The sequence below is a fragment of the Molossus molossus genome, unplaced genomic scaffold (assembly GCF_014108415.1).
Source record: "Molossus molossus isolate mMolMol1 unplaced genomic scaffold, mMolMol1.p scaffold_m16_p_19, whole genome shotgun sequence".
NCBI classification, from domain to species: Eukaryota; Metazoa; Chordata; class Mammalia; order Chiroptera; family Molossidae; genus Molossus; species Molossus molossus.
The window spans coordinates 19,934,272-19,961,393 of record NW_023425354.1 but is presented as its reverse complement, the minus strand read 5'-3'; the positions used below and the strand labels follow the sequence as shown (position 1 = coordinate 19,961,393).

The 27,122-nt window shown below is 50.0% G+C and overlaps 1 protein-coding gene across 1 annotated transcript in view; it reads right to left on the bottom strand.

Moving 5' to 3' along the window:
- CUEDC1 (CUE domain containing 1) overlaps nt 1-26,620 on the bottom strand; it is an 81,484-nt gene extending 54,864 nt beyond the window's left edge. Inside the window, exon 1 of the mRNA XM_036270014.1 lies at nt 26,582-26,620. The gene's annotated coding sequence lies outside the window, so the exon portion shown is untranslated. The remainder of the gene's footprint in view (nt 1-26,581) is intronic.
- Between the last annotated feature and the right edge of the window lie 502 nt (nt 26,621-27,122).

Below are 27,122 nucleotides of genomic sequence, written 5' to 3'. Positions count from 1 at the left end.
ACTTTCAGGACCACGGACCCGAGGAATGAAGGCTCCATGCAAAGAGCCCCAGACCCATACTATAGCCAGGCCGGCACTGGCCTTTGCAGAGGCCCCACTCTGGATTAATTTTATACCAATAGAACCCAAACAAATGGCTTCCGACTGTCATGGTCCATAAAGTTCTGAGGTTTAAAGATGAGTTAAGGAGGGGGGACCAACAATAGGGAAATGCTTAGGTTAGCAATGGAATAGTCAATATTTCACTGGATGAAATAGTATACAGCCATTTAAAATAATGTTTTAAAACCATACGGTTTCATTAAAAATGCCAATTATGCAGCATTACATGAAAAAGCTTATACAAAAGAACATAATCAGCAAGATCACAACTATTTTCTTAAATCTATGCACATAAAAAAGGAACAGAGGGAAATACAACCAAATGTTATCAGAGGCAGGTTTTAAATGATCAGCATGATCATTTTGTGTTGGAAGTTAAGCATTTTCCATTTTTCCTTTAATGAACATGTGAACCACACAGGGCAAGAGGAGCACATTCTGACTGCACTCAGCACGTCTGAGAAGTCGAGGTGATGGCATACCCCCACCTCACCCCAGGCAGCCCACAGCAATGAGATAGAACAGACACAGCTGTAGTCCAGAGGTCTTTGGACAAACTAGCCAGCGGGATACCCTTCCCAAGGGGCTGACATTCTCCAGGAAACATAACAAAAAGCCCACTAGCCCTGAAAGTGCTCTAAAGGATTTGGAGGGAAGATGCCAAAGTGAAACATGGCCCAGTCCGGTGCTCTGCCCCAGGCAGAGAGGCAGAAGACAGCTGCCACTGTGGGGTCCCATGTCCCTCAGAGACCCCAAGCAGATGAGAGGAGTCCTGCCCACCACACACCCCAGCACAAGGATATAAAGGAAACTAGCTTCACCATATGGGGCTCAGGGACCTCTTGGGAATGTCAGTGGGAGGGAGAATGGCAGGTCCCCAAAGCCATGTGCAAATGTGAAGAAGGAAGAGGGTATAAACAGAAGGAACTACACCAGCTGTCTCTAAAAGAAAACTAATTACAGAGGCTGCTCCGCCTGATGAAGGCCTGGTGCTAAGGCACAGATCCTCCCGGGGCCCAGCCATCGCCCGGCCAGCACGGCTGCCAGCGACTGGCCCAGAGGCGCGCGCAGGAACCTGGCGGGGGCTGCAGGCCTGCGGCCTCCCGAGCTGGGCAGGGAAGCCCAGGTCCACAGAGCAGCTTCCGCGAGCCCTGCTTCCTGAGAAGTCTGCAGCTAAGAGCAGGAGGCCTGTGTCCTGTGCCAGGCTGGGAGACACTGGAATGTGGAGAGGACTAGACATTTCCTTCTCTGGAAATTCTAAAGACCTCAGCATCTGGAATAGTTCAACACTAAGATGGAAAAGAAGAAAAAAGTGATGTCCTCGACCTTTGAAGCTGAAGAAGGGGCAGAGTCAAACAGAGAGGCTAAAAATACAAGTTTTCAGGGGTCCGTCACTGAGGGCTCAGGGCAGGAGCTCAAGTTCCCCATCACTGTTGGGGCTCCTCTTGGATGTGCTCCTGCGGCCAGCATTTCTGCTGAGACACTGGGGAGAACGCATGAAGCCGAGGAGGCGGGAAGGGCCTGAGAGACGGACAGGGTCTTGTCCCTGTTCTGCGGCTTCCGGTTGGGGGTGGGGTAAGTCCCTCACTCCTCCGAATGCGGTGCAAGGGGGATCCGTCCCAGCTACTGCGTGAAAAATGTTTGCCGAGAAAGGTAGGGGACAGTCCTTCTAAAAACGATCCGCTTCTAAACAAATGGAAAGTGTCACAATGATTAGTGGGGTGTCATTATGATTAGTGGGGTGTCATTATAAAGTGGGGGCACTTTGCTTCCCTTTCATGACAACATGCAAATGAGAAGCAAAATCAGATGAGCACATTAATTTTTTTTTTTTTTTCCAAACCATTCACTGATCCACTCTACGTGGGCCAGGGCTGCCTGCGGAACATGAAATGGGGCTCAGAGGCTGCGGGCCACACGGGCCTAGAGAACGGAGGGAGCAGCTCAGCGCTCAGGAGAGAAAGGGGGGGAAAAGGAGTAAACAAATGAAACCAGGGAAGAAGTGAGAGAGTTAGAAGCGAGACTCCATCCTCCTGGGAATGAGCCTGCATCCCTGAGAGACTGAGATGAAAGGGAGGCGCAGCTGGGGGAAAGCAGGCCGTGAGAACAGAAGGGCAATTGTTCCCCAAGACAGACCAGGCACCGCACCCGAGCACTGCGGCTTTGTGCCTTAATGTAATTAAGGGCCCGGTGGGGGCCAATGTTTGGAATCCTTTAACTCCTCGCCAGCCATTCTCACACAACAGCTGAGCCAGAGCGTGCGGCTGTAGCTGGGAGCGGGGCGGGTTTCTGGGCAGCTCAGCTAAAAGGGGGCACAAGGGGCAGGAGGGCCAGGGCAGCAGGAGGCGAAGCCCTCATTCATGGCCTCTGAGGGAGAGGCACTTCCTCCTGGGCACTGTCCCCAGGAGTTCCCTGAAACCCTGCCACTGCCCTGACCCCAGTTAACACGCCCACTAATTGCTGGGGTTGCAGAGAACCAGAAAGCCGGAGGAGCAAAAGAGCCAGAGTTAATTAAGCAGAGGGGAAAAAAAAGTCTGCTTCTCGGTTTTTCATTTCCCTCCTCCCCACACGCTCTGGGCTGGGCATCCAGTTTCAGGGAAGCTCCGGAGGCAGGAATCTCCACGCCGGGAGCCAAAACCAACAACAGCACATGGAAATGACTGCACAGGAGCAGCTGGAACTAGAGGGCTCCTCGCAGCCTTGTTCCACAGCTCTCCAACCCTCCACGTTTCCCAGAGGTGCGGTCAAGGGGTCCACTCCCCACCCACCCAAAGGAAAGCCTCACATTCTCAGAGGCGATGGGATGTTCCGTAGGCTAAACAATAATAATGCAGCGTTAAGCACCTGGCAAATATTACCTCATTTAATCTCACAACTACCCTATGAGGTAGGTACTATTCTTACCCCCACTTTATAGATGAGGTGACTGAGGCTTAGATGAGATAAGTACTTACCCAAGGTCAAGAAGCTAGCAAGTAGCAGAGGACGGATTCAGATCCCTGGCACCCTGACGCCAAAGCCTGCGCACTGACCCCCTACCATGCTGAGGGTCACTCAGATATTCTAGTACACCAGAAACAAGCCTTATGGAGCTCACGACCTGCTAGAAGGTTCTTAGCCAAGGGTCCTTAAGGTTTTGATGAGATCCATGGACCGAACCCTTCCCTGTGATTGTGTGTGCATGCATTTTCCAGGGTGGAAGGGGATGTCAACGTTCTCTTTAGATTATCAAAGGGGTCTGGGACCCAAAATGAGGTTAAGAACCATGGGCCAACAGGTCTGCCAAGTTGACTCAAACACTCTAGACCTTCTGATCTGAGTCCTCTGCTGCCTCACCTCACCTCCTTGCTTTGAAGAGACATCCACGAGGGCAGCCTAAGTTTCTCCAGAAAGGGAGGATGTTCTGGCAGTTTAGAATTTGGCAACGCAGCCAGCCTGCCTGGGAGAGGGTACAAGAAGATGCACCATGGGGGAGGGGGGGAAAGGGTTAATAGCTGGGCCCTACAGGATTAAAGGAATTTCCTACACAGGGTTTATTCTTTCTTTGCATCACTTAAAAACAAGTTCCAACATTGTCCCAGTTCTGATCCTGGATTTTGCTCGCGTCCACGTAGAGGAAAATTCATTGCCAGCAGCCCCAAACGATCAGAAATTAGCAGGGAGAGGAAGTTTCTTTTCCAAACTAATTTGCTACAGTTTTAAAGACCATTGTCTGTCTTAAAACAAAGGTATCCTTTAACGGGGGCCACTGTCCTCATTTTTAGATGCTCCAAGACAGCAAGCAATAGCAATGGTGCTGCTGTCCAGGTCTGACAGCCAGTATTATCAAGCACGCATTCTGTACGCTGGGCTCCGTGCTTTATCCACGTTTATCTCATGTAATCCTCACCTCAGCTTTGGGAGGCAGGGGCATTATTATCTCTAACTTCCAGGTGACAAAATTAAGGCTTCAGCCCTGGCCGGTTTGGCTCAGCGGTTAGAGCGTTGGCCTGCGGTCCGGAGAGACCCGGGTTCGGTTCCCGCTAAGGGCATGTGCTTCGGTTGCAGTTTGTCCCCGGCCCTGGTCGGTCGTGTGGGTGGCAGCCACTCGATGTGTCCCTTCACGTCGATGTTTCTCTCTCTCTCTCCTTTCCTCTCTCTCCCTCCCACTCTATCTGTACAAAAAATGGAAAAATGTCCTCGGGTGAGGATAAAAAAAAATAATAATAATTAAGGCTTCAGAGAAGTTACACAGCTGCCAAAGAACACACAGCAAGTAAGTGACAGAGCCAGGATTCAAACCCAGGTCTACCTGACTTCAAAAGATGGGGCTCTAACAACTCCTAAGATGGTAGTTCCAACAAATAGAGTGCTCGAGGAGGGAAAACCAGAGTCGGATGCATGCTGTAAGAATGGGTTGCAGTTCTCATCTACTGCTTTCTCTCCAACCAGGTTACCGAGTCCTTGGTGTTTAAGATCCTTGGTGGCAGTCTGTGCGATGGAGACAAATTCTGGGCCTTCCTGTGTCACATGCTAGTTGGGTGTGTGATTGAAGGGGACTGAACTGGCATCTTCATCCAGTGGGATAGCAAGACCTTCCTTGTAGGGATATAGAAAACTGCATACATCTAGATACATAGTAAAGACCAATAATAATTATAGTTTGAAATGATTTCACATATAGGGAAGGTATAGAAAAGAATACAGTGAACACCATGTGCTCACTTCTCGCATAATAAAACATGAAACCCTGAAAAAAAAAAAAAAGATGGGGCTCTAGACCAGGGCCACTAAAAGCGAATCCACAGACCATCTACACACTATTAGTTACGGGTCCTTCAAGTACAGGAAAAGAAAGTAAGAATTTCGAGACATTTACAGCAATTTGACATTGCTATAGCATCTGGGCATGTGACCACGGACTGACTTCCTCTTTGAGCAGGGTATGCGGAGACCAGTTCACTGTCACACTTGGACAGACTGCTCATGCTCACTGGGGCCACGGATGAAAATTCATCCCCGAATGAATGAAGAAACAACCTGTCCTTCACGTCAGGCAGTTTGAGAAGCACTGTTCTAATGGATTCTGCAAAGACAGAGGCCTCCAGCACGCAGTTTTCTAGCACAGTGCTTCTCAGACTTGAATGTGCACACGAACCACCCGGGGATCTTGTTGAAATGCAGACTGCCGTGGGCCTGAGACTCTCTTTTTCTAACCCAGTGAGGACAGTACGGCTGGTCTGGACCAGCAAGGCTCTAATGGGACAAATGCACTGGGGCAGATGAGGCTGGTGCTAGAAACTCTGCCTGACAAAGCCAGCCAGAACCCAGCAAAGGGGCCAAGAACAGGCCCACCACTCAGGACTGGCTGTGCAGAGGGCAGAGACTTTGCGTGGGACTGGGCTCAGCTCACCAGCAGCCCTTCCAACGCACCTTTCCCCACTCCAGCCTGAGCCTGGGAGACCCAAGGGCCCTTTTTTCCTGAGTTGAAGAAACAGAAGCCCTTTCTGTCCCAAGGGCTTGAGAGAAGGCAGAGAAAAGCAGCTCAGAAGCATTTGCAAACATCCAGAGGAATCTACGGATAGCCGTGCCCCAGAAGAGATGTTCTGTGTGCCCTCCTGACTCTGCTCATGCCAGACTGCCGCGGGGTCGCAGACAGTGACGCCCCAGGGCCGAGGAGGGTTACTACACATGCGTGTTAGCGCAGCACTTTTTATTTCTTAAAAAAGAAGTAAGTGCTAAGAAACCTAACTAAGAGCTAGAAGCCTCTGAGGAAGGGGTATAATGTGGGTCACTCCAGGGCAGAAATGGCCTCTTGGTGGCTACTCCTGCAGCCAGAAAGGGCCACAAGCAACTCACCTCCAAAAGGAGACCCGAGCCCAGCCAGTGTGGCTCAGTGGTTGAGCAGTGACCCATGCACCAAGAGGCCACTGGCTCAATTCCTGGCCAGGGCACATGCCCAGGTTGTGGGCCAAATCCCCAGTGGAGGGCATGCAGGAGGCGGTCAGTGAATGTTTTCTCTCATCCATGTTTCTATCTCTCTCTCTCCATCTCCCTTCCTCTCTCTCTAAAATCAATAAAGAAAAATTAAAAAAAAAATAAAATAACAAAAGGAGACCCCTGCTGTGGCCGGTTTGGCTCAGCAGTTAGAGCGTGCCCTCAGACTGAAAGGTTGAGGGTTCAATTCTGGTCAAGGGTGCATACCTGGGTTGTAGGTTCGATCCCTGGCCCTGGTCTGGGTCATGTGAGAGGCGACTAACCCATGTATCTCTCTCACATCGATGTTTCGCTCTCTCTCCCCCTCCCTCCCTTCCACTGTCTCTGAAAATTAATGAAAAAAATATCCCCGAGTGAGGATTAACAACAACAAAAAAAACACCAAAAAAACAAAAGGGGAATATGTTCACCTCCCTCAGGTAACCCTCAGTTACATGTCCTGTTCCCTGGAAATTCTTGACAGTAGAGACCTTCGTCCTTATAACCAGTCTCAGTCTCTCCTAATTCAACTGAGTGGTACAAGGACTGAAGGACTATGTGCTTATTACAGAAGCAATGACCAGGAAAAGCCCCAGATCTCCTGTTCATTCAGGGGCTCACTCATCTTTTCATTTATGGCGCAAGGGCCACATGCCAGGCACCATCAGGAAGTGTGCATACAGCATGGACTCAGAAGCCGAGGGCCCATTCCTCCCGCTGCTCTAAGAAGCAGGGAATACATGATAGCAGGGCCCTAGAGCCATTAACTAAGGCCAAAGGCACTGCCCGCTCCTGGAGCCACAGGGAAAGAGTTCACATATGCACTGACTTAGGGAAAGTCGACCCCAGGGTGGGACTGGGCATTTGAAGTTGATGGTACTTGACAGGGGCTCCTTCACGTGACTCATACAAGGTGAAGAAAGGCCTGAGGGTGACTAACACACACAGCAAACAACGTTAGAGAGGCATGTCCCCGCCAAAAGTGTCTGGACAGGATGCCAGCCCAACTCCAAGGAGCGTCAGGCTGAGATCCTCCTCCGGATCTCAGATGACTCTCGTGAAACCACAGACCTCTCTCCTTTGCAAAAAACAAATCGCGTTCTCCTACCTCCAAACCCTGCCATGTGCTATTTCCCTACATAATGATCCCACCCCGCTCCTCTCCACCCAACCACGTCCTTCCCTCTCCCAAAGTTGTGCTTAAAACAACTCTCCAGGCACTAAAGCGGGGTTTTTCAACCTTGGGCACTACTGACATTTGGGGCCAGGTTATTCTGTTTTTGGGGTTGTCCTGTCTATTGGAAGTTATTTAGCATCATCCTCAGCCTCTACCCACAAACACCAGTAGCACCCCCACCCCCAGTTGTGACAACCAAAAATGTCTCCAGACACTGCCAGTGTCTTCAGAGGGACAGTCCTCCCCGTTTGGGAATACTGCACTAGAGGGATGGCCCACAACCCTGGCTGCACATGAGAAATACCTGGGGAGCTTATAAAACTCACCCATGCCTGGGCCGCACCACACACACATTCTAATTCTGGCCTAAATTCCACAAGTAAACAAGAATATCTGTCATTTTACAAGTCCTTAATGTTCTTTTAATGTGTTGGCTGGGTCCTCCAGAATCTCTGCAGAAGCAGGAACTAGATCTTCTTTTTTCCTCTCTCCACAAAGTTCCAGACAGTGCTCCATAGGTTCCTCCTATTTTAGGCTAATCTAAAAAGTTTGGAAAGTTATTGAGCTTCCTTCACCCCTACTTCAGATGAAGAAGCCACTTTATTATTTTTTATTTTTAAATATGTTTTTATCGATTTCTTTTTAGAGAGAAAGAAAGGGAGAGAGAGATAGAAACTTCAATGTGAGAGAGATACATCTATCGGCTGCCTTCTGCACACCCTCTACTGGGGATCCAGTCCAAAACCCAGGCATGTGCCCTGACCGGGAATCAAACTGGGACCTCTCAGTCCATGGGACGATGCTCAAGCCACTGAGCCACACTGGCCAGAGGAAGAAGCCACTTTAAATAGCCCAAATTCAACACCACATGACAAGAAAGAATTTACAAACTTCAAAGGGGGGGTGGGGCATAAGAATCTAGCCACCTGCCCTGGCTGGTTTGGCTCAGCGGTTAGAGCGTCAGCCTGCGGTCCAGAGGGACCTGGGTTCGGTTCCTGCCAAGGGCATGTGCTTCGGTTGCAGTTTGTCCTCGGCCCTGGTTGGTTGTGTGGGTGGCAGCCACTCTATGTGTCTCTTTCGCATCGATGTCTCTCTCTCTCTCTCTCTCTCTCTCTCTCTCCCTCCCACTCTATCTGAATAAAAAATGGAAAAATGTTAAAAAAAAAAAAAAAGAAAGAATCTAGCCACCTGATTTTGGACCTGGTGTCCAATCTCTGAATGAGACCCGCTTCAGGCTCTCCCTTGGGTGGGAGGAAACTGCTGAATGGCCGGGGTGCCAGCAATGTCTGCCCAAGTTTATTAGCCCCCCCCCCCCAATGGAAGGTGTGAGGCTGGGGCCAGCAGCAGCAGTAGAAACTCCGGTCTGCCAGATTGGAGGCTGCCGGCTTTCTCAGGCTGACAGTCATTTGGGAATACATGCATGCAGGCTCCATACCAGCTCCTTGCTGAGCCCGAAGGTCTAGGACCTTTTCCCACACCTCCCTTAAGAACCCGGAGGATCTGGAGAGTTGACTGAGAGAGGCATGGTCAACGCTAACAGAGGCGGTCAGGTCCGTGTCCTGCCTCCGCTCCTCCCCACCCCTGAGGGTGCCCCTGCTGGCCACCTCTTCAGACAAGACAAAGAATGCAGTGTCAAGGGAAAGGATCGGGTTATTAACCCGTCTTCCCTAAGAAGTGGGAACACTTTCGTGGCTCACTCACTCAGTAACAAATATAAAAAGAAGACCTTACAAGTGATCTGAGTGCTCAGAGAGCAGACATACTATCCTCCCTCGTGTTTATACTTGAGTTATCTTAAAGACAAGCTGCTGGGAGGGGAATCCAGGGACCAAACCCCCCAAAGACAGCAAAGGCTATTCAAGCTCCCAAGTCAGCTCTCTCACTAAAATTCACTGGCTAATACAGAAGAATGCAAATTGCCAGTGTGGTTACCTTACATTTAATGAATGATTTAGAGTTTTTTTCTGGGATTAGACGTGTTTACTCTCCATTGCCAACAGGGCGAGCAAGCCTTAACGCTCTGCTTCAGGTGGCCCTGGCCAGCTTGTCGCAATCGGCCTAGCCTGCTGAGGTGGCCAGCAGGGCAGACGTTTTTTTCAAGCTTCCTTCCCTCCCTCCATTACACACATACACACACCGTTGCCTAGAGACTGAACACATTCCTGATGCTTACTCTTCTTTTCATTCTCCAGAAGCTGGGGCTTTGGAAACGAAAAGGGGCCTCCAGGAAACGTGCCAGAGGCAGGGGAGAGGGGGAGAACCCAGAGTGACATTTCCTCCCAACAGGCCGCCCCCCTGCGCCCTCCCTTTTCTCCCCAGGTTTGAAAGCCTGGCAGGCTGGCACTGAAGGGCTCCCACAGGGAACAAGGCCCCTTTGAAAGCTGTGTTTACCCCAGCCCAGGGCAGGGGTTGCCATGGCCACAGGCCACCTTGGCAGCCCAGAACAGGCCTCAGGCCAGGAACTCACCCTGACCTTCTTCTAGGGGACCCTACTGGCCCCCAAAACCCCTCCCCTGACCCCTCGCTACTGCAGGAAATGTTGATTTTTTTCCTTACGTCATTTATTTTATTTTTTAAATTTATTTATTGGGGTGACATTGGTTAATAAAATTATATAGTTTCAGGTGTACAATTCTATAGTCTATCATCTGTTTATTGTATTGTTGGAAATGCTGATTTTCATCAAATCCTCAGCTGAAAACAGAATCCTGAAGAGAATAAAAGAGGATTCAAGCTCCTCTCAGGGCAGTCTAAGTAGTTCCCCAGAAAACGGTGGGCAACTTGGCCTGCCTGCTGCCTGCCGCCCAGAGAGGTGGCCGGGGAGGGCTACACGGCCTCCTTGCCTCCTGGGGCTCCTGCCTCCTCACCCCGACCCCTGCGGCTGCTAATGGCGATGACTTATTTATGTAATTCATTACCTCCGCCTCCTCCCGGAGCCCAGCGGGGCTGGCCAGACCTCAGCGGGCAGCCACCACCACTAGGCCCAAGGACAAAGGCGGGGGACCAGGCCTGCCAACTGTCTCCCTGGCCCTGAGAACGTCAGCCCTCGCCACCGGCCCCACATTCCTCCCTTGTCCCTTCCCCCAAGAGAAGCCAGAGGGAGCCGAGCCTCTAAATAATTCAGCCCTCAAATTGCTCTGTGGTCAGGAGGGTTCCTTCATTTATTTTTTAACTCTCCAGTCTCTGCAGTTTCACAAGGGGAAGTACTTGAATCCCAAACCTGGACCTGGTTTTAGACCCGGAGCCTCCCAAGCTCCAGGCCCAGGACGGAGGGGAAGGAGCCACTCAGCTTCTAGGTTCCACAAATGGCAGGGCCCCACCCACGGTGGCTGGGAGACAGATGGGGCAGTGGCAGGTGGGGCCGCAGGCACTCCAGGGGCTGAGTCTGCACCACCCTGCACCTCGCAGTGCTGGTGGAACTGAATGAATAGAAGGACCCCAGGGCAGCCTGCTACACTGGCCTGTCAGCAGTCTCCGGGCCACCAGCTTCCTAGCCTCTCTCGGGCCTCTTCTTGTACCCCCACCCAACCCCATCCAGCCCTCCTGTTCGTTCTAACTCTGACAGGCTTGGGCACACAGTATGACTACACAGCCCCAGGGCTGGAATGGCCAGCTTTGTCTATTGCCAATTATCTGATTATTAATTAGCTTATATTTTATTTATTGTAACCTTTATTTATTTCATGTAACCCTCACCATAACCATATGAAGTAGGTACAGCAAATATTCTCATTTCACAAGTCAGGAAGCTGAGACTCCAGGAAGTTAAGAAATCCCCCTGGGTCATTCAACCAGCAAAGAACAAGGATTCAGACTCAGCCGTCTAATTCCAGACGCCACGCCTTAATCCCCGCATTACATGAACATATGCGTATGCTGCGCACATGGAGTCGTCAAAGAGCAGAACTAACTAAGCACAGAGAGGTAAAGTGACTTGCCCATATTCACACCACCAGCTGGGGCAGCCAGTTGGACAAGGAACCAAGTCCCATAATCAGGGATGACATTCCACATCACAGTTTCAACCACAGAAGCATCCACATTTACCCAAGTGAGAGCAGGCTCAGGGGACTCTCTTACAATGTAATGGTCTAATGGTCTATAAACCTAGCTTGACCACGGACAATGTCCCATGCTAGTCCTGTCCACTCTCTCAGGTCCCTGCTCCATGACCTTCCAACAAACAGCTCCCCTGCCTCCACCAAGACTTTTAAATTCTCTCACACAGGCCCTGGCTGGTTTGGCTCAGTAGTTGGAGCACTGGCCCACAGACCAAAGGGTTGCAGGTTCAGTTCTGGTCAAAGGCACGTACCTCAGTTTCGGTTTGGTCCCTGGCCCTGGTCCAGGTCATGTGGGAGGCAATCAATCCATGTGTCTCTCTCACGTCAATGTTTCTCTCCCTCTCTCTTTCTCTCTCTTTCCCTCCCTCCCTCCACTCTATCTGAAGATAAATGAAAGAATGTCCTCAGGTGAGGATTAAATAATAATAATAACAAAGAAATTATCTCACACAGTGTTATAATCTCTCCCACCCCCCTTTAGGGTGGTGCAACCTCCAAGATTCCTAATGAGAAATCCTGCACCACCGAGCCAGCTAATATTTATGCAGCACTTTACAGTTCTCAAAGCTTTCTTACTGGTATTATCCAATCCACTCAAGGGAAACTTGGCACCTTTTTGAGGACTGCCTCCAGCCCCATTCACAGGGGAAGGCCCCCCCAGCCATGGTGGTACTATGTCCTCCAGGCTACAGCTGATTGGACCAGCGGGACACAGCTCACACAAATGGGCCAATCAGATTCTTTCTCCAGAACACTGAATCAAGGTTCTGAGAGTCATTCAGTCCGGAATGAGGGGGTACAGTTGGGAGCTGTCCGCCATGACATCTGGCACACATGTACAGATGCAGAGGTCACCCTATTTCCTGCCCTTGATTCTTCCATTCCCCTGTGGCTTCAGAAAGCTCAAGCTGGTTTCTGTTACTTGCCATCAGTAGAATCTGAATTAAAAGATGGGCTGAATTATTATCCTCCTTTTATAGATGAGGAAAGAGGCTCACAGAGGCGAAGTGACTAAATGAATGTCACAAGACCAACATGTCGTAAAACAGAGCTTAAATCCCTGCTGTGACTTTCCTTCCGTGACATCCCATGCCTGCTTTCCCGGATTAAAGGAAGTGACAGGTGTTCCCTTCCTGTAAGTGAAAACGTGGTGACTGAGGATAAGTGATTAGGCCAGAAGTACTCCAAAGGACTAAAGCCAGGGACAGAAATACAAAACCCTCTCCTTAAAACCACGAAGACAGCCCTTTGCCAATCTACATTTCCCAGTAGCCCTTGCAGTTGGGTTGGGGCCATGTGACTAGTTCTAGCCAATGAAACGAAAATGGAAGTAACAGGTGTCAGTTCCTTGCCAAGGCAATCAAAGGCCAGGGGCTGCCTCCATCTCCCTCTTCCCCTCCTGTGGTAACCTTGAAGGCCCCATATTCCAGATGTTGTGGCCACAGGTGGAGGAGGATGGCCTAACCCACATCAGACTTTCCACGAGCGCAAATTTAACCTGGATTGTGTCAAGCCACTGGGATGTCAGTATTTGACTATTAACACAGCTCTCCGGACTGAAAAGGACTGATTATTCAACCTGGGCCCTTCAGCACACTGTTCTGGTCTGCAGGACGCTACATTTGTTCATTTAACATTCATTTGTTCAACAAAATATTTCTAGAGCACCAATGCCAGATGCTGTAATGGGTACAGCCAAGAGCACAAGAGTATAAAAAAGTCCAGTCCCTCCCATTAAGAAGCTCCCCATCTGATGACCCCCAGGTGCCACTTTGGACTCAAAGGAACAGTGGCACAGGCCTGAAAGCAGGACCTCCCACCCCGACACTGGCTGACTGAGCCCGGAGGAAAGGTAAGCTGCTTGGAAGCAAAGGCAGCTTGTCCCAGTGACCCCAGGAGGTCAGCAGCCAAGAGCATGAATTCACACCAGGCTTTCACACCCTGGGCTCTACCAGCTTCCCTCCTGCCAGCCTCACGGCCACACACAAGGGTTTCCTTTGCCCTGGGCACAGGACAGAGGAGAAAAGGAATCAAGGAAGAGTCACCAAGAGAATAAGTTGCTGGTAGAAACAGAAGTAGCAAAAGACACCGCTCAGCCGCCTTCACCTTCCCCTGCAGCAGATGTATCCTCTCCGGGGAGTCACCCTCCTGCTTAATATATTTTAGCCCAAAAAGTCTCTAACAACTGAGTTTTACTCCCCTTACCCGACATAGTTAAGGACCAACCAGAGAAGTCGTCAGTCTGTCAGGAACTGGTGTCTCACTACAACCCTCCTTTAGCCCGAAAGCCGGATGAGAAGTTAAGCAGGCATGGTCGCCATACACAGTTGTGTGGGTTGTTCACTGCACAAGGTACCCATCCAAAGGGTGAATGGAGCTAGAATCCAGCCTATGTTCTGCTTACCAAGCTGCACCCAGGAGAAAGGGTCCCTTCTTCTGATTCAAATGGAGATGTCTGCTATCTGCTGTTGCCATAGTCGTACTAGAGCTGGGGCTACCCGCCTTCGAAGCGAAGTTTGGGGATGGTGCATGGGAATTCACTATACCGACCTCTCTACTTTTGTGTACGTTTGAAATTTTTCACAGTAAAAGGTTAAATAAAAAAACGTCTCACCCAGTAAGTGGCTGTGTTACTTGGATAAGTTGTAGGTGGTCCTCTAATAACAACGTCATTTTGTTCGGCATCATTTCGTTATAACATCGATGAGATGCTGGAGGAACTTAACTCTTGTTTCTATCAATTAGCCTATGGTCAAATTGGTCTCGTTGTTTTGCCACAGTTCCAAGAACTTATCAATGAGGTTAAGTGAAGACTTACTGTACTTTACCCCTTAGCCTTCAGCCTCAATTCCCACATCTCAAAAGACAATAATCCCTGACTCACAGGGTTGGCATAAAGACTCAATTCAATTAAGTGAAATGCTTGACACGGAGTTAGTCTTACAAATGAAAGCTATTAACAGTAGCCGCTGCTGATGACTGGGAGCAGGAAGGAAATTGAGGCAAAATGGGAGCACAGGGGCATTGCTGAGAAAAGCAAATGACCTGGGAAATGTGTGCCAAGAAGCTAGCAAGAGCCTGAAAACACAACCACCCTATTAACGTGCCTGCTTCGGGCTTCCAGGGAGCGGGGCAGATGGAGAGAGTTTTCTTGCAACCCCTCCTTCTGAGGCTGACTTTACCTTCCTCTGGGGACCCCAGCCTCAGCTCAGAATCCAAATTACGGTCCACAGAAAGGTCACAAAGGGTGGCTCAGCCTCCCAGCAAACTCAGAGGAGAACAGGGCGGGACTTGGCGGGCAGGAGGCACACCCTTCTGGGAGGCTCCTTTCTGGAGTCCTAGAAGTGAGCCAGAGGTCCCCAAAATGTCCCACGGGTCAAGCATTAGCACCCTGCCAACTCCGCTGGTCAGAGTATGAGTAGCCATTCACATCCCTGAAGGTCAAAAGCTATTTTTTAATTGTCTAGTTTTATGTAATAAATTTTTATGTTAATATCTTCAAAATTATCACTGCTGTGTGTGAACGTCCCCAGTGGTTTGTTATTCAAAGATGACAATGACATCCCTATTCATTTCTCCTTAAGGGTCATGCCCCGAGCCTCACAGGGACGGAGGGGGCTGTGGGTGGCAGTGACAAGGAGATGGGAACCATTCCCAAAGTCCCTGGAGGGGCCTCGCCCTTGGCTCGAACCACCAAGGTCCTGCGTGTCCGCCTGGCCTCTGCCCTGGGAGAATGACACAAAGGGCTTCTGGTTTCAGTCAAATGCCATCTCACTCACTCACTCTCTCCTTTCTTTCTCCTGTTCCAGGATGAAAGCTAATAGGGCGATTCATTCTCTTACTGAGTAGACTCATGTGAAAAAGGGAAGTCACCCAAGTTCCCAATCCTCTCTCTGTTGAGCACAAGCCTCTCCAGGGCTCATCCCCATACACACTTCACAGAAATACAATAACAGAAATTCCACTAACAAAGCCCACCCTTGCCCTGGCCGGTTTGGCTCAGCGGAAGAGCCTCGGCCCGAGGACCAATGAGTCGCAGGTTCGGTTCCAGCCAAGGGCACATACCTTGGTTACGGTTCATCCCCGGCCCTGGTCAGGGTCGTGTGAGAGGCAACCAGTCGATGTGTCCCTCTCACATCGATGTTTCTCTCTTTCCCTTTCTCTCCCTCCCATGCTGTCTGAAGATAAATAGAAAAATACCCTTGAGTGAAGATTAAAAAAAAAAAAAAAAGCCCACCCTTCACCTTCCCTTTCATGTCTCAAGAATTCACTATGCTTGGCAGTTTTCTAAGTTTCTGAAGCTGTCACAGCTGAGGGCTGCCTTGGGACTTAAAGACAGTCTTCAAAATAAAATGTGATAGGAGAGGAGAGAGACACGTGGCCCTTAAATCCGCAGATGGCACAATCCCTCACAGCAGATAGTAAAAATCCACCCAGAAATCGTCCTTCTCTGTCCCTACTGGCTCTCTCCAGCTCTGTCCCAAACTTAGAAACAGCTGTTTCCCTATAACTCCAAAAAAAGCTCTCATATGCTCCGTCTCCTCATTCTTTCCAACACTGTGATCCGTACACTTAATCTACCTCGAGGCTTAGTTTATCCCTCCCTCAGCTTGTCAAGTAAGAAGAGGAACAGTCACAGAATAAGTACAACACTGCAGCTTCTAAAGCCCTCTCATACCCACCCTGCCCAGACCCAGCAGCCTGGCTATCTGAGTCTGGATCCTAGCTCCTCAACTCACGAGCTGCATAGCCCCAGTCAAGTGGACTGAACCCTCTGAATCTCAGTCTTCTCATATGTAAAGTGTGATAAGACTCTATTCATAGGGTTGAGTAAATAAATGAATACTCTTAAAATGCTTAGAAAGGTTCCTGGCATGCAGGAAGCATGGAATAAATAATGTTAGCTATTAGTAGACCATCACAACAATCCTGTGCATAGGTGGTGATTGTTATCAGCTTTGTTTAATTGATGTGTTCAACTGCCACTTATTCTTGTGCCTATAACATCACATGAACCTCAAGAAAAGTACCAATTAACAAATTAAGTAATCTGTTCAGAATGACACAGTCCATGCATGTCCCAGCTGAGACTGGAACTCTAGTCCTGAACTCCGTATCGCACACACAAATTTCACACTTGAAAACGCTCCCCTGCCCGCACCCCAGGCATGGAAATTTGAGAAGTCCCATGGATCAGCATCAAAAACAGCTTTCAATTCAGTAACCCCCAGAGAGGGGCAGTATCTCAAGGGAATGCTGCAGGATTTGCCAAGCAAATTTAATTTCCATTTGTTTTCAGACTCCAAGAAAATACACCAACGCGGCCTTACAGGAGAGGGTGCCACCCCATCCGCGGTGTCAAAAGACCCCACAAGGCTGAGGATCACACTGGCCTCGACAATGTTTCAGACTAAAAGGGCTCCCTCGGGAGGCTCCTGGGCTGTCAGCGATTTGCTAAAAAGGTCAGTGCAAATCATTTGGGAGCACACTGTGCAGGCACGGCCTGAGACATGTGGATTCCTGCCAAACCCATATTTTTTTTAAAACATGCACTGTCTTCACCCTTGATAAATAGCAGCCAGGCTACAGGAATATTTCCATTACACCCAAAAGCCTACATGCCACTACAACTCACTGAAGTGGACATTTCCAATTTGAAAAGCAGTCCTCAATAGAAACATCTAAAGACACCCCAACCTTTCCAGCAGAGGTAACCAATCTGGCATTTAGGGAAGTTCTAAACACTAGTAAGTAATATTTGTGGAAACAAATGATTTGGTAAACACATGACCTCATGCCCAAAGTTTAATTACATCTAATAAATGGATTAAGTCCATCTTCTAGCTCTATTATGAACATTCATTAGAAGATTTCAGGCCGGGCTGGGTAGTTCAGTTGGTTACAACATCGTCCCGATATGCCAAGGTTGTGGGTTTGATCCTCAGCCAGGACACATATAATTATCAACCAATGAACATATAAATAAGTAGAACAATAAATTGATGTTTTCTCTCTCTCTCCCCCCCCCTTCCCTCTCTCTAAAAATCAATAAAATAAAATAAAAATTTTAAGATTAAAATAAAAGAGAGAGAGATTTCTAGCCTAGCCAGTGTTTTGAGCATCATCACATGGACTAAGAGGTCCCGGTTCAATTCCTAGTCAGGGCACATGCCCAGGTTGCAGGATTGAGCCCTAGTGGGGGATGTGCAGGAGGCAGCCTATCAATGTCTCTCTCTAAAAAAATCAATAAAAGCATTTTTTAAGAAAAAAGATTTCTACACAAGCACATTCATAAAAACTCCTCATATATTTCAAGACTGTGATGAAATCACCTCATGGCCATGCTGGAGAGAACTAGGAATACAAAGGGGCTAGAATTGTAGCCTTGGCTCTACCACTGACTAGCCACGTGATTCCATGAAATAATAATAAATAAAACAACAATAGCAATAACAATAGCAGCAGCAGCACTTAGCATTTTTTGAGGACGTATAATATGCCAAACATCGTGCTCAGGGCTTTACAGGTATTGAGTCCTCATCAGCAACCATTGGAGATTAGTACTACTCCCCTTGCATGGGTCAGGAAACCCAGACTCAGAGAGAATAACCGCCCCGAGAACACAGCAGCAACCACCAGGGGCTGGATTCAGACAGGGCAGTCTGACTTGGTGTTCTTAACCACATACCATAGGTCTTTTCAAAGTGCTTAACGACCCAGAACCCAGGACCACAAATTCCTCTAGGAGCCTTCTGGATCATCTTCGAAATCCTTTCTGGCTTTAAAATTCAATGATTTTCTTCTCTTGTAGAAATAAAATGAATTTATGACTGTGAGAAATAAAAGACAGTGATGCTCTAGCACTGCTAAGGTGGGATGAAACATCTGTGTGTGCCTCACCCAGATGCAGTCAGGGGAGGAAAAGTGCTGATTTTCTAAGATAATGATGCTCTGTGAAACAACCAGACTGGCCCGGACCACCTCGTGCAAAATGACAGCTTGAGGTTCTTAGAAGATGCACCAACTTGCAAAGGTCTGCAAGTTCTCAGCTATCATCAGCTCTCAAACCTTAATTTGACCTTTTTTTTTTCTTTAAGGAAAGTCAAATGCAAGAAAATGCTGCAGAATAGGGGTGAGTATAGGCCCTGTGGCATACTTAACACTTTGCTTGTCTCTGGGCTCTACACCTGCTCATGGAAAACCCACCTCATCCACGTAATCTGTGTGTTACAGCTTCCCTATGTCCCCCTTGCCCATGGCTCAGTAGTCCTATAATTGCACAGGGCTTTGTCCTGTGCACACCCGCCGATATCTTCATACACTCCCTCCCTCACCACCCAGCCCGATCTCCAGACACTCGCCCAGTGGGCTGCCTTCCCCGACTCCATCACTGATTTATCTTCCTCCTCTCCCTGCTCAGCACAGGAGTTCCCTACCCACTCACCTTGCCACTGGCTGACACAGCCAATGGTGAAATTCTCTCCCAGCTCACCCTCCTCTCACTCTCCCCAGCTCACTCTCTCAGCTCCTGGTACAGCCTGAAACTGAAACTAATCTCAGAGCTGAACAAAGGGAAATCATTTCCTACACTGATCATCCTACATGACCACAGAAAGTCTTTCCTTAAAAGAGCTCCAAATCCGGCTTGCTGGTCACCCAAAGGAACAGAGCTCCGCAGGTGCCCCGCTAGAACAGAATACTTCCTTAATGATTAGGGGGTGACGGGGTTAGAGGAGGAAGCAAGAGTTTGAGCCACAGTGTTTTCTGCTGCTGTTTCTCTTCCATTTGCCCAAGTCGATTTAAATTCACCCTAGGAACTGCAGCTCACCACCTGGTATTTTAAACTCATTGTCCAGCATCAGTTCACATTTGGCTCACTCTTAATAAGATTCTCTTCTGAGAGCAAGCCTTGTTCTCTTTGGAGATCTCTATAAGCCATCTTGCTGAATGCAGCTTACGTTGCTATACCACATGCTTTTCCTAAATTTAAAAAATGTGGCCTTTATTTTTGTGCAAGGAACAACAACAAAAAACTAAAACAAACAAAGCAAGTCAACATAAATGAACATAACGTCAGTCCGTGATGATCTTTCAGAGTCGTACATTTGGGGAAAGATCTGAAGCTGTGTTTTGTTGATTACCCTTGCTCCCAGCACAATTTTGGGAGCCTTCCTGTGTTGCTGGGGACATAATACTTTTGGCTTAAGCAAAACAGAATTGGAAGGGTAAATATATTGACTGTACAAGTGAAGGGTAAAAGAGTAATAGCTTTTGGGTTGTCTGCTACTCATTCTTCATTCAACAAAGGTTACTGAGGGCCCCATATGTGTCCCTGAAACTCTTCTAGGTGCTGGGCCAGCAGGGTGAACGAGATGAACTGCTAGCTCCAGCTGAGCACACCATTCTCAGGAACGTCTGAGTAGGACATGATGCTTTCTCTAGTTTCAACAGCCAGACAAACAGTCAATACCTATAGGTTTTCTGCAGCTCTCTTCACAAGGGTTGGTTGGGCTCCAGGGCTGTGGGGAACACCCAGGAAGAATGTCCTCTGACCGGGATCAATGCAGGGCAATCTCCAGCCTTGTTAGGCAGATATGGTTAGTGTCTTGGCTCACTAATTAATGGGTGAGCCGCTCGGTGTTACTGGGCAGTCTTCAGTCACTCCAGTGGTAAAATGAGGGGTTCGGCCAGATATCAGCAAACTTCTAGTTCAAAAATTCCAGCTCCTTTGACCCGCCTCTCACTGAGCTGACACAGACCTCTTAGGGCCTCTATTTCATCTTCCTGTCTCCAGATGAAACCTCTTAAACCACAAAGACAAAGGGAACTGGTTCCCATGCCTAAAGACCTTCAGGGGAGACCATTCCTCTCTGCTCCTATTAGTCACTTGTTCTCACATCCCATCTGGAACATTGTCCTTGTACCTTACTTGATCCTTCCTCCGCAGCTTGGATTCATTTGCCTCTGGTTCTGCTTCTAAGTACGCAAACAAGAGTGAATCACCGTGTTCTGAGCAGTAACTCTTACGAGATTTTTATTTCTTCTCCAGCATGTTCACTGCAGGCATTATAGGCGGTGACTATTAAAAGCCACAAAGACATCAAGGAAGCCAACCACACTTCCCAGTTCCTGCCTTATCCTGGCAAAGATGTTGCCGGATCCAGAAAATGTGACCCTCAGTTCCACTCTGAGTTCACAAAGTAGGAGAATAATAATGTCACTGCGCCATGGCCAGATCAAAAGCCCCAGAAATAGCAGCCACCTTGACCCTCACTAGGCTCAAGTGCCCTCTTCCGGGAAGCCTTCCCTGTCCCCGCTCCTCTTCTGTATGGCAGAGCACCCCATTCCCCAGGGTTCTGCCTCATCGCAGCACTTGCCATGGCAACGAGAATTCTAGACTAATGTATCTGTCTCCCCTACTAGACTGTAAGCACCTTGCAGGCAGGAGCCATGTCTCAGTGACCTCTGTCCTCGGGGACAGGCCCCGTAGAGTGTCTGGCCCAGGATTCTCAGCAGACTATGCTAGTCTGAGCCCTTCAGACACATTCCAATGATGCTTGAACATCAGCAGCCCTTCAAGCAGAACACAAAACCCCTCCAATTCCCTGCCACAGCCCTCCACCCCCCCCTAGCTCAGTAGGGGTCTCTCTCAGAATTTCCCTAAGGATGTAAATGCTTGTAGCCTGGGCCTCTTAGGTTCAAATCCTGGCTCTGCCACTTTCTAATCATGTGCTCTTGGGCAAGTTATTTAACCTCTTTATGTCTCTGTTTCTTCGCTGAAATAGAGAGATAATAACTCATAGGGTCTTGTGAGGATTAAATGAGCTGATCCATGAGAAGTATCGGGAACAAGGTCTGACCCATAGCAAGTACTCAGTGAGTGTTGGAATTATTATTTCCTAAGCCTTTTACTTCACAGAACCTCCCCACTGCCAGCAGCTTCTACTCTTGTCCATATATTGCCACCCCCTCCCCGCCGCCCCACTTGACTCTCTCCTCCAGGACCAATGTTAGCATTGACATAAAAAGTCGTTCACCCCCCCTCACTGACTATGATCCTCACCCACCTCCACCAGCTTATAAGGCAATTTCTCCAAAGAAAAGGGAGAAGAGTTGGTTCCACAGCAGGGCTACGAATGCTGAGTCATTCTGCCCCCAACTATTCTTCTACATCCATCACCCTTGACATTTCAGTCTCCCCAGCTCCTCACTGTGTGGTCCCTTCGGTTCATAATTTAAGAGCCTCACCCTACCTATCCCACCCCTCCAAAAGCCAGCCTCAGCCTCTACAGTTTTTACCAACGATTTGCCTTAACAATAAGGAGGCTCAGAACATTAGCACCATGTGCAGTAAAAATAATAATAATTATGTTGTCTACTGTAAAAAGGTTTACTCTTGGTTGCCAGATGGGAGGGGGTTGGGGGCTGAGAGAAAAAGGTGAAAGGACTAAGTAGTACTCATTAGCAGTTATAAACTAGTCACAGGATGTAAACACAGCACAGAGAATACAGTCAATAATACTTTGATCACTATAAATGGTGTCAGGTGGGTACAAGACTTACCAGGGAGACCACTTTGTAAGTTATACAGATGTCTAATCACTATGTTGTACCTGAAATTAATATAATATAATATAATATAATATAATATAATATTGTATGTCAACTGTAATTGAAAAGTAGATACAATTTTAAAAAAAGAATGCTTACTCTTTGTCTGGCATACATGTTATATCTCCTTTAACTCTTTTTTATTATTATTATTAATTTTTTTTTATCTTCACCAGAGGACATTTTTGCATTTATCTTCAGATAGAGCAAGAGGGAGAGAGGGAGGAAGAGAGAGAGAGAAACATTGATGTGAGAGAGACACATCAATTGGTTGCCTCCTGCATGACCCCAACTGGGGCTAGGGACAAACATGACCCCAACTGGGGCTAGGGACAAACTGCAACCAAGGTGCATGCCCTTAGCGGGAACCGAACCCGGGACTCTCTGGTCTGCGGGCTGACGCTCTAACCACTGAGCCAAACTGGCCAGGGCTCCTTTAACTATTTAGAGCTGAGAAACTGAGGCACTTACAAGGTCACAGAGTAAGACGGAGAGTTGGGATTTTGACTGGGGATGAGTAACTTCTGATCCTATACTCTAAACCACGAAGCTATGTGGAAATGGGCACAAGTGGCCGGATTGCCTCCTGGGGGTGGAGGTTAGACCAACGGAGCTGGAACTTTCTTCTCCCACCATTCATTCCTCAAAGACACTTGCTGCCATCGTAACAAAAATGAAATGGTCACATTTTATGAAAAGGGAGTTTATGTTGACAGGCATTGTGTCGTATTTATCATTATGACCTATTTTAAAGACAAGAACAATGCTGCATGGCGAGAAGTCCGTAGACTGCTCTGACTTCAGGACTGTCTGAGAGGCTGGAAGTTGAGGGGATCAGAGAAGCGCAGAGTGAGCCGGCACAAACCAGCATCCTCAACTCACCAGCCGGTGGCAGCCCGGCAGCAGCAGACAGACAAGTCTGGGCCCCTGAATGTGAATCTTCAGTCACTGCCACAGGACCCTTACATCCCACCAAGACAACATCCAAGCCACAAGGCAGGGACTGCTAGACCACAGCATTTCCAAGGCCCTTTATGGCTCTTACTTCCCGTGAGTGCAACAGCCAATAAAACAGAGGCATCACCTCTTCCAGGCCACCATGTATATAGTCAGAGGTGATCCCTGTCTGACTTCCAGCTTCCTGCCTCCAAGGCTCTAGAATATTCCTGCCTATGTTGCTTATTGCCAGGGTGGGAATAATCAATCCATCAGACAGAGTAAATGTAGGAAGCTCTGAAGGAAGAAATAAGTGTGACTGCCACTATACGCCAAACACTGTGATGCTATTTAAACAAAGAAAAATCCCCATGAGCTTCCAGTGTCTGGGGGCACTTTAGCCTAAGAAGGGCTTCTTAATACCAAGGCAAAGAAGTTGTAGATGGCAGACTCTACCAAAGGCTCTTCCAGATCCCCAGCAAGTGTAGATGTCACAAACACCTGAGCGGCAACCAGGGCACAGTGAGCTTTGGCTGAGAAACAAAAGGCAGGCCAAGCCTTTTCAGAGATGCACTGGGTGACAGCCATCTTCTCTGGCCCCCACGTGCCTTTTTTTTTTTTCCTCACCGGAGGACATTTTTCCATTTTTTGTTCAGGTAGAGTGGGAGGGAGAGAGGGGAACAGAGAGAGGGAGAGAGAGAAACATTGATGTGAAAGGAACACATCGAGTGGCTGCCACCTGCACAACCGACCAGGGCCGGGGACAAACTGCAACCGAGGTACGCGCCCTTAGCGGGAACCGAACCCAGGTCTCTCAGGACCGCAGGCTGACGCTCTAACCGCTGAGCCAAACCGGCCAGGGCCCCCACATGCCTTTTAAAGTCCAAAGGGAAGCCCTGACCGGTTTGGCTCAGCGGTTAGAGCGCCAGCCCATGGACTGAAGGGTTGTAGGATTGATTCTTGGTCAAGGGCACATACCTAGGTTGTGGGTTTGATCACCAGTTAGGGTCATGTGGGAGGCAACCAATCGATGTGTCTCTCTCACATCAATGTCTTTCTCTCTCTCCCTCCCTTCCACTCTATCTAAAAATCAATGGAAAAATATCCTTGGGTGAGGATTAACCAAAAAAAACCTTTGAAGGAGAAAAAATAATAATAAATAAATAAAATTCAGAGGAATCTCAGGAACCTATAATATGTAGACCCTGGTCTTGGACCACTCTACCCCAAGACCTTCTCTAGAGGAGGAGTGTCTTTCACATTTAAACTTTCTAATAAAGCGCCTTCTCCCACCTCAACCCCTTTTCCCCAAGAATGAGAGGAGCTCCTCAAGCATCTGGCTCCTATATACCACGGAAACACCAGAATACCCATCCCTTACCTTACCCCTATATTTACCTAATTCAATAGCCCTGTGGCACCCGCCCAGTGCCCAGAGCCTTCCCACCACATAGACAGCAAAATCAGCCCCTGGCTAGCTGTAGGGAGTTGGAATTTGGTCCAGAGTTTACAGGTCTCCATAGCTGTAAACCTAAAGTGGCATCAGAAGGTCAGAAGAAAAGACCACCTGAGAAGTCTACTCTTCACACCCTAGGTTTATTCACTGACCAGCCACAAAGGAGGAAACTGTTCTGAATGACCTAGGCTGAACCACAGACTCTAGATCAGGGGCCTTCATAGGGTCCCATTTCCAAGGGGTATAGTATCTTCTGATATTGCATACAGAATGTGTCCCTAGCCCTGGCTGGTTTGGCTCAGCAGTTAGTGTCAGCCTGCAGATCAAAAGGCTGTGGGTTCGATTCCTGGTCAAGGGCATGTACCTGGGTTGCAGGTTTGATCCCAGGCCCCAGTCAGGGTTGTGTGGAAGGCAACCAATTGATGTGTCTCTCTTACATCAATGTTTCTCTCTTTCTCTCCCCCCTCCTTCCCGTCCACTCTATCTAAAAAATAATTAATGGGAAAATATCCTTGGGTGAGGATTTTAAAAAAAGAATGTGTCCCTGCACATGTGCATGTTTTGGGGGGTAGGGAAGGAGTTAGAGTTTTTATTTGATTCCCAAAGGGTCCCATGACCCCAACCTCGGACCTCAAATTCCCCCTATCCATCATTCTTTTTTTTTTTTTTTTTTTGGCACGTGCCCCTAGTGGGAACCAAACCCGGGACTCTCTGGTCCACAGGCCAACGCTCCAACCGCTGAGCCAAACTGGCCAGGGCTCCCCCCATCCATCTTATCCCTAGGCCATCCTTGCTATCCAAGGTCTCTCTCCTATCCAAGGCTGTGCCCAGGCCTGAGGCACCACTCCTGTTCCCTTGTCTCCTGCTCCTTCCAGCTGCAGAAAGTTGACAGGGGGTTTCAAACCCAACCTTCCTGCCCACAGCCTCCAGCTTCCTGGTGACCAGAACCAGGTTTCTCTCCCCATCCCAGAGATGCCCCCCTCCATTCACACTGAGGTTCCAACAGCATCAACCCCAACAACAGAGAGGGCCTGATTTCACACTTAATAATCCCACAGGGGCCAAATCTCGTGAGAGATGACTTCCTCGTGAGAGAGTTCCTGGTGTCCCTCACCTTCAGGCACACCTAGCTAACTCCGCCCAGGCTGTAGAGACGAGCATGCTTGGCAAAGAAAAGAGATGAAAGACCAGAAAATCTTCCTGAGTCCTTTCCCTTGGGCCAGGTGGTTCAGGGTGTGGCAGGCTAACCGACAGGAAGGCTGTTCCCTGTACCCTATCACCCAGCATCTTTGGTGATGCTCCTACCTGAGGGTCAGGTGGGGAGTAGGATGGGCTTCCTGTACCCTGTATCACCTCTAGTACAACTTTCTTCTGAACTCACAGCCATTCCCTTCACACTCCACTCTCACCCAAAAAGAGGAGGAAAGAAAAACCTAAAACGTCTCCCCCCTAACACAAACTCCTCTCCAGGAATTTAATTTCAGTATAAATTTCTTGGAGCTAAAACTTCTTTTACGGAGAAAAGAAATGGGCAAACCCCTCCTAGGTGTCCGGCAAGGGTGCAAGGAGGAAAGGCAGAGGCAAGAATGAATTGAGGCGAACACCAGCCCCCCAGGGCTCGGCGGCCGGGCACCGGGCGCGGAGGGGCGGGGGAGCAGGGGCGGGGACAGCGCTTTCTGAACTTTCCCCAGCAAGACGCGGGAGATGTTGCTCCCCGGGGACCGGGTGGGACCCGACCAGGCTGAGGCGACCTGTAACCTCGGCGGGGGCAGGAAGCGAACCTCCCATCCTCCTAAAAGGAGCTCTGCCCCCAGCAGGCGCCCCCGCCAGCCGCCGCGAGCCAGCCAACGCCCCCAGGCCGGGGCAAAGCGGGGAGGGGCGCCCACACAAAAGGGGGAGCGGCCGCAGCAGGGACTCGGGGCGGCGCCGCCGGGGGAGGCCTTGCCGCCTTGCCCCGCGCAGCGCGCCCGCGCCCACCCCTGACCCGCGCGCCCGGCTCCCAGTCCCCACATGCCCGCACGCCCCGCGCGCCCACGGCGGGTAGGAGGAGGGGGCTCGGCCGGGAAGCGAGGCCGGGACCCGCCGCACGCGCCTGGGCGGCCAGGGCTCCCGGGAAGCCGCGGCGGCAGCTCCGGGAATCAAACTCGCGCCGGCCCGGCCCTCCCTTCGGTGCCTGGGCGATCGGTGCCCGAGAAGGTGGGGCCGCCGGGCCGGGGCCGGGGCCGGGATGGCGCACGAGGCGGCCGGCGGGGGCCGCGGCCGGGGGCGAGAGGGGGGTCTTACCGAGCAGCCGCCACGCGCGTCCGCGCCCCGCGGGCCGGTGGGGCCGGCGGCTGGGGGAGGGGCGGCGATCCCGCGGCGGCGGCGGCGCGGCTGGGGCGCGGGAGGCGGAGAATGCGAGGCGAGGCCGGCTTCCTAGCGGCGGGCGGCGAGAAATGCAGCTGTCCTCGCGCGCCTCCGGCGGGGCCACAAGTGGGGCCGCGCGGGGAGGAGCGGGGCGCGGGCGGGGCGGGGGCCGGCGGCGCCCCGCGACCCTCTCCGATGCCCGACGCCTGTCGGGAGAGGAGGGCAGCGGGAATGGAGGGAGCAGCAAGGAAGCCACAGGGTGGCAGGGGCGGGGGCTCGCCGGGTGAAGATCAGGAAATCCCCGCCGCGCCCCCCGCCCCGCGCCAGCCGCCGTGACTCCCCAGCTGGCGGGCAAGAGGGCACGAGCGAGGGGCCTCGGTATCCGGGCAGAGCTGGGTGCCGGGCGTCCTGCCCCTCCGGGCTCGGGGCGCGGCGCGGGGAAGGCGCATCCAGAAGAGGGTGGGGCGGGGAGACCCCA